This window comes from Capra hircus, chromosome 13, assembly GCF_001704415.2.
Source record: "Capra hircus breed San Clemente chromosome 13, ASM170441v1, whole genome shotgun sequence".
In the NCBI taxonomy this organism is placed as follows: domain Eukaryota; kingdom Metazoa; phylum Chordata; class Mammalia; order Artiodactyla; family Bovidae; genus Capra; species Capra hircus.
In genome coordinates, this window is record NC_030820.1 from 276845 (window position 1) to 288167 (window position 11323).

The 11323-nt window shown below is 42.0% G+C and overlaps 1 pseudogene; it reads right to left on the reverse strand.

Annotated features, from left to right (window-relative positions):
* The window catches only part of LOC102187874, a 32391-nt pseudogene extending 24253 nt beyond the window's left edge, over positions 1–8138 (reverse strand).

An 11323-nucleotide genomic window follows, 5' to 3' on the forward strand; every position in this document is an offset into this window, starting at 1 on the left:
GTGAACTTACTATATTTTGATCATGGACAATGATCACTGAGACTGTGTTTCCTTTGAGGAAGTGTGAAAGTAACTTAGATATGGATATATAGATTTATATAGATTCCTTTGTTAATGTTCTTTTTCATTATGGTTTATTCCAGGACACTAGATATAGCTCCCTGTGCTATACAGTAGGACCTTGTTGCTTAGCCATTCTAAATGTAATAGCTTACATTTACCAACTTCAAACTCCCAGTCTGTCCTGCTCTCTCCTCTCCTCCCACTTGGCAACCACAAGTCTGATCTCTACATCTGTGAGTCTGTTTCTGTTGTGAGGGTAGGTTCATTGGTGCCACAGTTTAGATTCCACATATAAGTGATATTCATATGGTGTTTATCTTTCTCTTTCTGACTTAGAATCAAGTATACTTTAAATAGTTACCCACTTTCCAAGCAGAGCTCTTCTTTCTTCAAATACCTACAATTAAAAATAAAAGATGGAATGATTAAATATTTTGTGGTTCAAAATACCCATTAAAAAGACATCATTAGGACTTCCCTGACGGTCCAGTGGCTAAGTATCTGCCTGCCAGCAGGGGACATTGGCTCAGTCTTTGGTTCCAAAAGATCCCACACGCCTCGGTGCAACTAAGCACAAGCGCTACAGGTACTGAAGCCTGCCTGCCCTGGAGCCCCTGCTCCCCAACAAGAGAAGCCGCCGTAATGAGAAGCCTGCTCACTGCAGCCGGAGAGGGGCCCCTGCTCGCCAAAACCAAAGAAAGCCCATGCATGGCAATGAAAACCCAGCACAGTCAAAAATAAAACAAATTTTAAAAAAGACATCATTAAAGGACCAATCACTAAATATTGCCAGTCTTTTCCATTTTATCAACTGAGACAGATTTTGTACCTGAAAGGGTAACTTTATTTATAACTTGGGCAAACTTTCCTTTTTCTCAGTTTCTCCATGTGAGACAATTCATCTTAGAGAATAAATAATTTTTTAAAGGCAAGAAATAAGAAAAGAATGAAACTATAAAGTGAAATCATTTTTGGAATATGAAAGGCGATGACAAAACTGACAAAGAAAAAATTGGAAAACGGACAACCTCCCTCCAAACATTTCAGCATTACTAGTATTAGAACTTGTGAAATTTATGAGTGAGTAGCTCTGTTTTTTTATTTCATGAGTTCACATACCAGTGGGTGTACATTACATATATGTTTGCATATGTGCACCTCTGGGCTTATAGCTCAGTGTTTATCTGTATAGGTTTGTTGTTATATACCATTGAGGACAGAAGTTACGTCCTATTCACCTTGACCTCTCCACTGCAGAGTGCTGTACATGGCATATTACAGATGCTTAAGCTTGCTGGAAGGAATGATTATGCTTGCAACAAATGAATATCCTTTGGATGTATCACTACCATGTAAGTGTGTTTACATATTAGTGGAGAGGTGTTTTCCTGAGCTTCAATCATTTGTGTATCTATCTGAATGGGTGAGGAAAGGACAACTCAAGTGAGAAGGTTTGGCAGAGGAGGGCAAGCTGGAGCCAGGAAGCAAGAGACAGCAGGTAACAGGTGTGACTGTCTCTCTGGCACCCACCCTGCACTCTGTCGGCTTTCAAAATTGGGCTCAATGTTTTCCCTTTCTCCTGGCACTTTTTAAATTCTCTCACACTGTCAGACATTCCTATTTAGAAACTGCTGCTGCTGCTGCTGCTAAATCGCTTCAGTCGTGTCTGACTCTGTGAGACCCCAGAGATGGCAGCCCACCAGGCCCCCCTGTCCCTGGGATTCTCCAGGCAAGAACACTGGAGTGGGTTGCCATTTCCTTCTCCAGTGCATGAAAGTGTAAAGTGAAAGTGAAGTCACTCAGTCGTGTCCGACTCAGTGACCCCATGGACTGCGCTCAGGGATGTTTTTTCCCTTTTGTGGAGGAGGATGAGGAGCTGGTTTCATGCTTCCAACAGATCTGTTTTCCTTCCTCTTTTTAGACTCTCAAATTCTGCTTTCAAAGGGCAGGCAAAATGGAGACTGAAATAATTGATTCAACAACAACCTCAAGGCCTGTAAAATGCCATCTTTGCTACTAACCAGGAAATATCGTATATCACAGGTAGACACTTTTTATACTTTAGAGAAGAAGAAAAAGAATACCATTTTGTCCTCCCTCCTAATTAATTGCCCCCTGGACTAGGACCCTCAAATAACAGTGACAGATAATCTCAGAATTTCTAGATGACAATAGAAGAGGGGATTTCCCTGGTGGTCCAGTGGTTAAGACTGTGTGTTTCCACTGCAGAAATCAACAGTTCAATCCCTGGTTGGGCAATTAAGGTCCCACAGGCCAATGAAGTGGTCAAAACAAGCAAACAAAGAAAAAGAAAACAGAAGAGAGCCTATAAAATTTAAAAAAAAAACCTATAGAATTTTTCAGAAGACTGAGAAATCAGGATTCAGGGCTTTCATGGTGGTCCAGGGGTTAAGAACCTGCCTGCCAATGTAGGACATACAGGTTCCATTCCTGGTCAGGAAGATTCCACATGCCTCGGGGCAACTAAGCCAGTGATCCACAATTATTGATCCTGCATGGCCTAGAGTCCACGTACTGCAGCTAGAGAGTAGCCCCTGCTTGCTGCAACTAGAGAAAGCCCTCATGCACCAACGAAGACTCAGTGCACCCAACAAAAAATAAAGAATAACCAAAAAAGAGAAAAATCAGGATTCACACATTTCCTGAACCCTTCTCTTGTGTCTAACAAAGTCCTATCAAGCATCTAATTCCCCTCCCAAGTCTTGGGCACCAGCAATTCTCTGGCACCCACTGGTCTCACTCTTCCCAACTCCTTCACTTGCAGCCCATGCTCCACCTGGCCTTTCTAGGATTCACTATTGCCCCCCCCCCAGGTGATTCTGTTCATTTTCTCTTCCCAGGTAGGTTACAGCTATTTTCCCTTGTATGATCCACAGGTTCCAGGGGAAGCTCTCAGCAAAACACCTGCTGACTGAACAACAACAAGAGATTCAGATGTCATAGAATTTTAGGGCTAAAAGGAATCTTAGGATCTTTTTGTTCACTTTTTCTGTTTTAGAGAGGATAAGCAGAGACCCAAAGGGTTACCTTTATAGATTTTAAAGAAAAATCATTGGTTCCAGACTGTATGTTCAGCTGAATAATATACTGGGTTCCTCACTAAAAAGCTATGTGGTGCAAGCATGCTTAGTCATGTCCAAGTCTTGAAGACCCCATGGACTATAGCCTGCCAGGCTCCTCTGTCCATGGGATTTTCCAGGCAAGAATTCTGGACTGGGTTGCCATTTCCTACTCTAGGGGAATCTTCCTGACCCAGGGATCAAACCCACGTCTCTTGCATGTTCTGCATTGACAGGCAGATTCTTCATCACTAACACCTAGGAAACCCTGCTAGAACCATGGTCTTCTATTCTGACCCCCAACCTTGATCTTCCCTATTCTGATCTCAAGCCCTACATTCTCAATGAATTGCTGCCCATGGTTTGACCTGACAGTGGGGGAAAAAAAAAAAAAAAACAATTAGGTCCCAGGATGACAACCTCCTTTCAAAAGGAGGTTGGGAGGACCATCGTGGTGTCCAATGACAACAGAAGGCATCAGAAAGAAAGGGGCACTGACTTGAAGGGGTGTGGAGAGTTAGCAAGAAAGTGGCAGGGGGAATTCCCTGGTGGTCTAGTGGCTAAGACTCCAAACTCCCTGTGTAGGGGCCTGAGTTCCCTCTCTGGTCAGGGAACTGGATTCCACATGCAACTAAAAAGATTCCACATGCCACATGTAGAGATCCTGCATGCCGTAACGAAGACCCAGTGCAGTCAAATAAATAAATAAAATAAATACTTAAATAAACAAATAATAAATAAAGTCAGTCATTGATAATAAAATAAAATAAAGAGGGTAGGAGATAGGGTCTTTAGAGGGCCAATGATCAAGTCTAAGCAGAGTCCAAGCAAATCCAGTTCTTCACCAAAAGGCGATTAGAGTCAGGTAGGAACTGATAGGCATGAGGGGCAGAAAGAGAAACATTAGACAAACCCAGATCTGGTTCTGACTCTACCCTTGACAAGAAGTTTAATTTGGAACAAATTATTTAACTGTCAGGCCCTCAGGCAGACTCCGAATCTTGTAGTCTCTGGTTGGGAGCAAGTCTTCATTCCAAGGATTTGCAATCAGATTTTTGATCTTTAAAAGCTGGAAGAGGGTTGGAAGGATAAATTGGGAGTTTGAGATTAACATATACAAACTGTTATATATAAAATAAATAACCAACAAGGACCTACTTATAGTACATACACTACTCAATATTGTGTAATCACCCATAAGGGAAAGAATCTGAAAAAGAATAGATATGTATAACTGAATCCCTTTGCTGTACACTTGAAACTAACACAACATTGTAAATCAGCCATACTTCAATTAAAATTAAAAAAGAGCATGGAAACAGTATCACTTCAAGTGGAAAACATTAGAGTGAATCGTCTTTCCTTGCAGAATGTTGCAATTTGTTTACATCACAGTTTACTCAGAGCCTGCTGTTAAGTCAAAATCCCACGGTTGTTATTTTAGTCTGTTGACACTGTGGTTGCATATTTCACCAAGTGCCATCATTACCGTGGAGGCATAAGACATTTGGGGCTCCTAAATTATGGCCGATGGATGGTGGTTAGGTGCTTTTTCTCAGAACACCCTTTTAACTACACGTGTACTGAACTACATGTGTGAACCATATTAAAAAAAAAAAAAGAAATGTTGATCACTTTCAATTAAAACACTAGATGGAAAAAAAAAACCTTACACTAGACAGCAAAGAAATACATACTTGTAAAACATTCCTCCTCTCAACGTTTTCACAAGGCCTGAATTATCTTGTAATCTGAGGATGCTATAATTTTGGCATCTACATTTGAATTCAATCTCTCTGCTTAAAGCCTCTTGTGAAGTTAAACTCCTATGAGGTTTATTTTAGACTGAAACAGTTTCATATTTTTCATTTTACTACAGAATAGATAAAAGGCCAAATTAAAACAAAGACCAAGGATTTCCCTGGTGGTACCGTGTTTAAGACTCCGCACTTGCAATGCGGGTGCCTGGGTTCTATCCCTGGCCAGCAAACTAAAATCCCATATGTGTGCGGTGTGGCCAAAACAAAAAAAGAGGACCTCAAAATTACGCTGATCATTGGCAAATGCCCTGTTGTAGAAGTGTAGAAAAGCCCTTGAAGTTATCGTATGGACACGGTCTGCCCAGCTGTAAACTTGGGTATCTATTTTTAACCCCTTTCACAGTGTCAGAATGTTAGACCTGGAAGGGGCCTTTGAGGTCATCTGATCCAAGCCACTCAATTTCCAAAGGCAGGTAATAAAGATCAGAGGCATAAGAGACTTGCTGAAGTCAAGCAGGAGATTATTTAGTATAGCTGATCTGGAACCTGTGTTTTTCAATTCTCAGCATTACTGTTCTTTGCTCGCTTTTACTTATATTTGTTTTTTAAATTTTTAAATATCATTGCACTGTATACGGTAAAAAACAAAAACTCTCTCTTCTGACAGACTTCCCTCCACTCTTCCATGTCATCCAACTTTTTAGGGGAAACCACTATTGACAGTTGAGCTTCTCTGGTGGCTCAATCGGTAAAGAACCCACCTGCCAATGCAGGAGACATAAAGAGATGTGGGTTTAATCCCTGGGATGGGAAGATTTCCTGGAGGAGGGCATGGCAACCCAATCTAATATTCTTGCCTGGAAAATTCCATGGACAGAGGAGCCTGGAGGGCTATAGTCTGTGGAGTTGCAAAGAGTCGGACAAGACTGAGCACATGTGCACACACTATTAACAGTTTGCTGTATACATATGCAAATTGCATGTGTGTGTCTAAATACTGATATATTCATTCACATACATATGGGTATATACATGGGCCAAGATTTTTTAAATTTGCATTATATATAATTTTTATTGAATTATAATTGACATATAATATAATATTAGTTTCAGGTGTACAACATAGTGATTTGACAGGTTTTTTTTTAATTATTTTTTTATTGAAGGATTTTGCTTTATAGAATTTTGTTGTTTTCTGTCAAACCTCAACATGAATCAGCCATAGGTATGCATATATCCCCTCCCTTTTGAACCTTCCTCCCCTCTCCCTCACACCCTACCCCTCTAGGTTGATACAGTGCCCCTGTGTGAGTTTCCTGAGCCATGCAGCAAATTCCCATTGCTTATCTATTTTACATATGGCAGGCTAAGATTTTTGAAAATATTTTTACTCCAAACTAGAACCTAACTAAACCAAAATAAAAATGGGGGGTGGGGTGTGATAAAATGGGAGTTCTGAACAACAAAATAAATATCATCCCTAATAGAAATTGTTATTTCTCTTATCATTGCTCATCTAGAAATTATCATGAAATTTTTAAACATGTTTATTTATTTGACTGTACTGGGTCTTAGTTGTGCCATGTGGGCTCCTTAGCTGCAGCATGCAAACTCTTGCAGCATGTGGGATCTAGTTTCCTGAACACAGATGGAACCCAGGCCCTTTGCATTGGCAGCACAGACTCTGAGCCACTGGGCCACCAGGGAATTCCCTAGAAATTCTCATAAAATTTGACAAAAGCTATTCAGGCTTCCCAGGTGGTGCCAGTATTAAAGAACTCACCTGCTGGGACTTCCCTGGTGGTCCAGGGGCTAAGACTCCATGCTCCCAATGCAGGGGGCCTGGGTTTGATTTCTGATCAGGGAACTAGATCCCAAATGCTGCAACTAAGGGTTCACATGCTTCAACAAAAATTGCAACCAAATAAATTAAAATAAGAAAACTCACCTGCTAATGCAGGTGATATAAAGGACTCTGGGTTCGATCTGTGGGTCATGAAGATCCCTTGGAGGAGGTCACAGCAACCTACTCCAGTATTCTTGCCTGGAGAATCCCACAGACAGAGGAGCCTGGCCGGCTATAGTTCATGGGGTCTCCAAGAGTCGGACACGACACAGTGACTAACACACACGAAGGGTCCTCAGTGCTATGCATGGTGGGTAGGGTGGAATTTATCCTTTGGAGCACTCTGTTATCACTTTTGCTTCATAGGATTAGTTTGGTATTTTAGAAAGATCGTTCTGGGACCAGAATAGAGGATGGATTAGAGACAGTGAAACCAGCTGAGTGGTTACTGCAATGTGCCAGGCAAAGGGGGGTGAGTGTGTGAACTGAGAACGTGGACCTGGATGTGCACCAGTCAAAGGAGAAGAGGGGTCTGGATGAAGAGGCCTCGGAGGAAGACTCACAGAGCCTGAAAACCAGTTGGATATGGACGTGAAGTGGAGCTGGTAGACACTCTGCCTTCTCATCTCCTAAATCTTTTTAAAAATATTTATTAATTTGGCTGTTCTGGGTCTTAGTTGCAGCACACAAGGTCTTTAGTTGCAGTATGTGGGAATGAATTCCCTGGCCAGTGATAGAACCTGGGCCCCAGCCCTGGGAGCAGAGAGTCTTAGCCACTGGACCACCAGGGAAGTCCCTAAGATCTTTCTTTCTAAGCAGGAGCTCTGTATTTCTTGCCAACTCTGGCCATGTAAGCTAAGCTAAGCTAAGCCACTTCAGTCGTGTCAGACTCTGCGATTCCATAGACAGCAGCCTACCAGGCTCCCGCATCCCTGGGATTCTCCAGGCAAGAACACTGGAGTGGGTTGCCATTTCCTTCTCCAATGCATGAAAGTGAAAAGTGAAAGTGAAGTCGCTCAGTCGTATCCGACTCTTAGAGACCCCATGGACTGCAGCCTACCAGGCTCCTCCATCCATGGGATAACTGGGGCTCAATTAAAGTTTTCTTTATTTTTGTTAAATTTACTTCAATTTTTTTCAATTAAAATTTTTGAAGAAATCCTTCATTTTTTTAAGCCACTATACAATCCTAAGCAATCGTTTTGATTACCAAAATTGTAATGCTTTTTTTTCCTTTAAAGCATGATTTCAACTAATAAAATGGTTCTTATTATTAACCTGGTAATTAAAAAGCTGATGGTTTAGGGATGTCCAAGTACTCATCTTTGTCTGCATTTTGGGACCATTCGTGTTTTCTGGAGATGCAAATGCCATCATGAAATAACTGGATACTCTTCTGTAAGAAAAACTACACCTGCAGAAGAAATGAATCATACAATCTTCAGAATACTAAAAATACTAATACCATATAATCTTTTTTAGTATACTGGGACAGGGACTAGGGGGAGAGTAACATTTACTGGGAGTATTTTATATGTCAGGCACTTAACAGGTTTGCTCAATTAAAACCCATAACAATATGGTAAGGTGGTGGGTTTTAGCTTATTTCACAGATGAAGAAAACGAGGCTCACTGAAGTTACATGCTTTGCCCAGAGTTATACAGACAGTAGGTGGTGAAATAGGGAATCAGAGCCAGGTCTGTTTATCTCTGTTTGATTTTCATTGGACCAAGGGGGAAAAATCAGAATCACTCTTAGCTAAGAACATACCATATTGGTCAGAAAGAAGTATTTATAAAATCACCATGCAATCTAAACTACTCCATTTTGTCCCTTGTGACCTCCTTCTTCCTCTGTTAACTTTCTGACATCTAGCTAACAAGGGCTCTAGCTTGCTACCATATTTAAGAAGTAGAACAGTACAATGGACAAGGCCAAGAATTTACATATGGACAGATTTGGGTTTATTGGGGAAAATACACTGGGGAAAATATACAGTACACCCAGTAGTGTATATGTCTGCCTTCATTTTCGTGGTCTCACGGCATGCGGGATCTCAGTTCTCCCACCGGAGATGGAGCTCACATCCCTTGTATTGGAAATGTTGAGTCTTAACCATGACTGCTGTTGTTCAGTCACTAAGTTGTGTCCAACTCTTTGCAACTCCATGGACTGAAATACACCAGGCTTCCCTGTCCTTCACTATCTCCCAGAGTTTGCTCAGACTCATGTCCATTGAGTTGGTGATGCCATCCAACCATCTCATTCTCTCTTGCCTCCCTTCTCCTCCTGCCTTCAACCTTTCCCAGCATCAGGGTCTTTTCCAAGGAGTCGGCTTTTCGCATCAGGTGGCCAAAGTTTTGGAGCTTCAGCTGCAGCATCAGTCCTTCCAATGAATATTCAGGGTTGATTTCCTTTAGGATTGACTCATTTGATCTCCTTGCTGTCCAAGGGAGTCTCAAAGGTCTTCTCCAGTACTACAATTAAAAAGCATCGATTCTTCAATGCTCAACCTTCTTTATGATCCAGTTCTAACCACTGGACAGCCAGGGAAGTCCCTATGTCTGCCTTCATTGAATTAAAGCACTCTAATTTCCATGAGGGATTATTTTTCCCTCAGTGTGTAGGGTCTGCTGGGTTGGTTAATCAAGGTGGCCTCCCCTTGCCCAGTCATGAGACTAAGCTAGGCCAGGTAACTGATGCTGGCTTATCCTTGCTTTACAGCCAAGGTGATTATTCAAAGAACCGTAGATGCTCTGAGGAGTTTGTTAAGCTGTTCTTAGACTCTTCTTGTAGGGGCTTCCTAGGTGGTGCTAGTGGTAAAGAATCTGCCTGCCAATGCTGGAGACATAAGAGATGCGGGTTTGATCCCTGGCTCAGGAAGATCCCCTGGAGGAGGCCATGGCAGCCCACTCCAGTATTCTTGCCTGGAGAATCCCTTGGACAGAGGACCCTGGTGGGCTATGGTCCACAGGGTCACAAAGAATCAGACACGACTGAAGCAACTTAGCATGCACGCATGTCCTTTCTTATTCATTTTCTGAGCCACCTGATAGCCTTCAATAAATTTCACCTACATTAGCTAGAAGACCCTTCTTGTACGGGCATCCCTGGTGGCTCAGATGGTAAGGAATCTGCCTGCAATGCGGGAGACCTGGATTCGATCCCTGGGTTGGGAAGATTCCCTGGAGGAGGGCATGGCAACCCACTCCAGTATTCTTGGCTGGACAATCCCCAGCCAAGAGGAGCCTGGACAGAGGAGCCTGGCGGGCTACAGAGAGTTGGACACAACTGAGCGACTAAGCACACAGCATGCACACATTAGCTAGAATCTATTTCTGTTGTTTGTTTCTTTTTACATCACACACTTTGGATCCTGGCTCTAAAACTTACTAGCTTTGAAACTTTTTGCAAGTAGTCACTCAGTCGTGTCCGACTAACCCCATGGACTGCAGCACGCCAGGCTTCCCTGTCCTTTACCATCTCCCGGAGGTTACTCAAACTCATGTCCATTGAGTCAGTTATGCCATCCAACCATCTCGTCCTCTGGCATCCCCTTCTCCTCCTGCCTTCAATCTTTCCCAGCATCAGGGTCTTTTCTAATGCGTGGGCTCTTCGCATCGAGTGGCCAAAGAATTGGAGCTTCAGCTTCAGCATCAGTCCTTCCAATGAATATTCAGGACTGATTTCCTTTAGGATTGACTTGGAGAGGTACACATTGCTATATTTAAAATGGATAACCAACAGGGACCCACGATATAGCACAAGGAACTGTACTCAATGGCAGCCTGGCTGGGGGAGAATGGATACATGTATATGTATGGGTGAGACCCTTCATTGTTCATGTGAAACCACCACAACACTGTTAACTGGTTATACTCCAATACAAAATAAAAAGTTAAAAAAATTAATAGCATCACCACAGACTTTCTTAGAACTTCCTGTTATTTACAGAGTTCTTCAAAGCCTGTCCTTGAAGGGGGCACAACAAAATATTTTAAGGTAAAAAATATTTAAAGCAGATTGATGGCATTTTCAGTATATATCCTCAGTGTTTCTGTTTGTGCCTTCTTCCTCTCTGAAGGTATGTTTCATATCCAAAGCAGTGGTGCTGAGTTGGGGACTGCACAGGATTTGCCTGCCTGCCTGAGCCAGGGCTCCAAAAAATTATAGCAACAAATATGACAATTTAAAAAAATATTTATTTTTATTTATTTATCTGACTGAGCCAGGTCTTCATTAGGGCATATGGGTTGTAGTTCCCTGACCAGGGATAGAACCCAGGTCCCCTGGACCACCAGAGAATTTACCTGGACAATTTCTTGATCCACATGCCACAAGTAAGACCTGGCACAGCCAAATAAATAAAAATAAATATTTTTTAAATTAAAAAACCATTAGTTTTTGACTTACAGATGATTCCCCCAAATGCTAGATCTGAAATTTTGTGACTCTCACTTGACATGTAATATTCCCTTTCAGGTTTAAATTAGAGCTGAAGAGAAAGCCAATGTTTTAAAACCTCAGGGTTTTAAACCTTAGATAATATCTTCCTGCAGTTGCCTGCTGATAC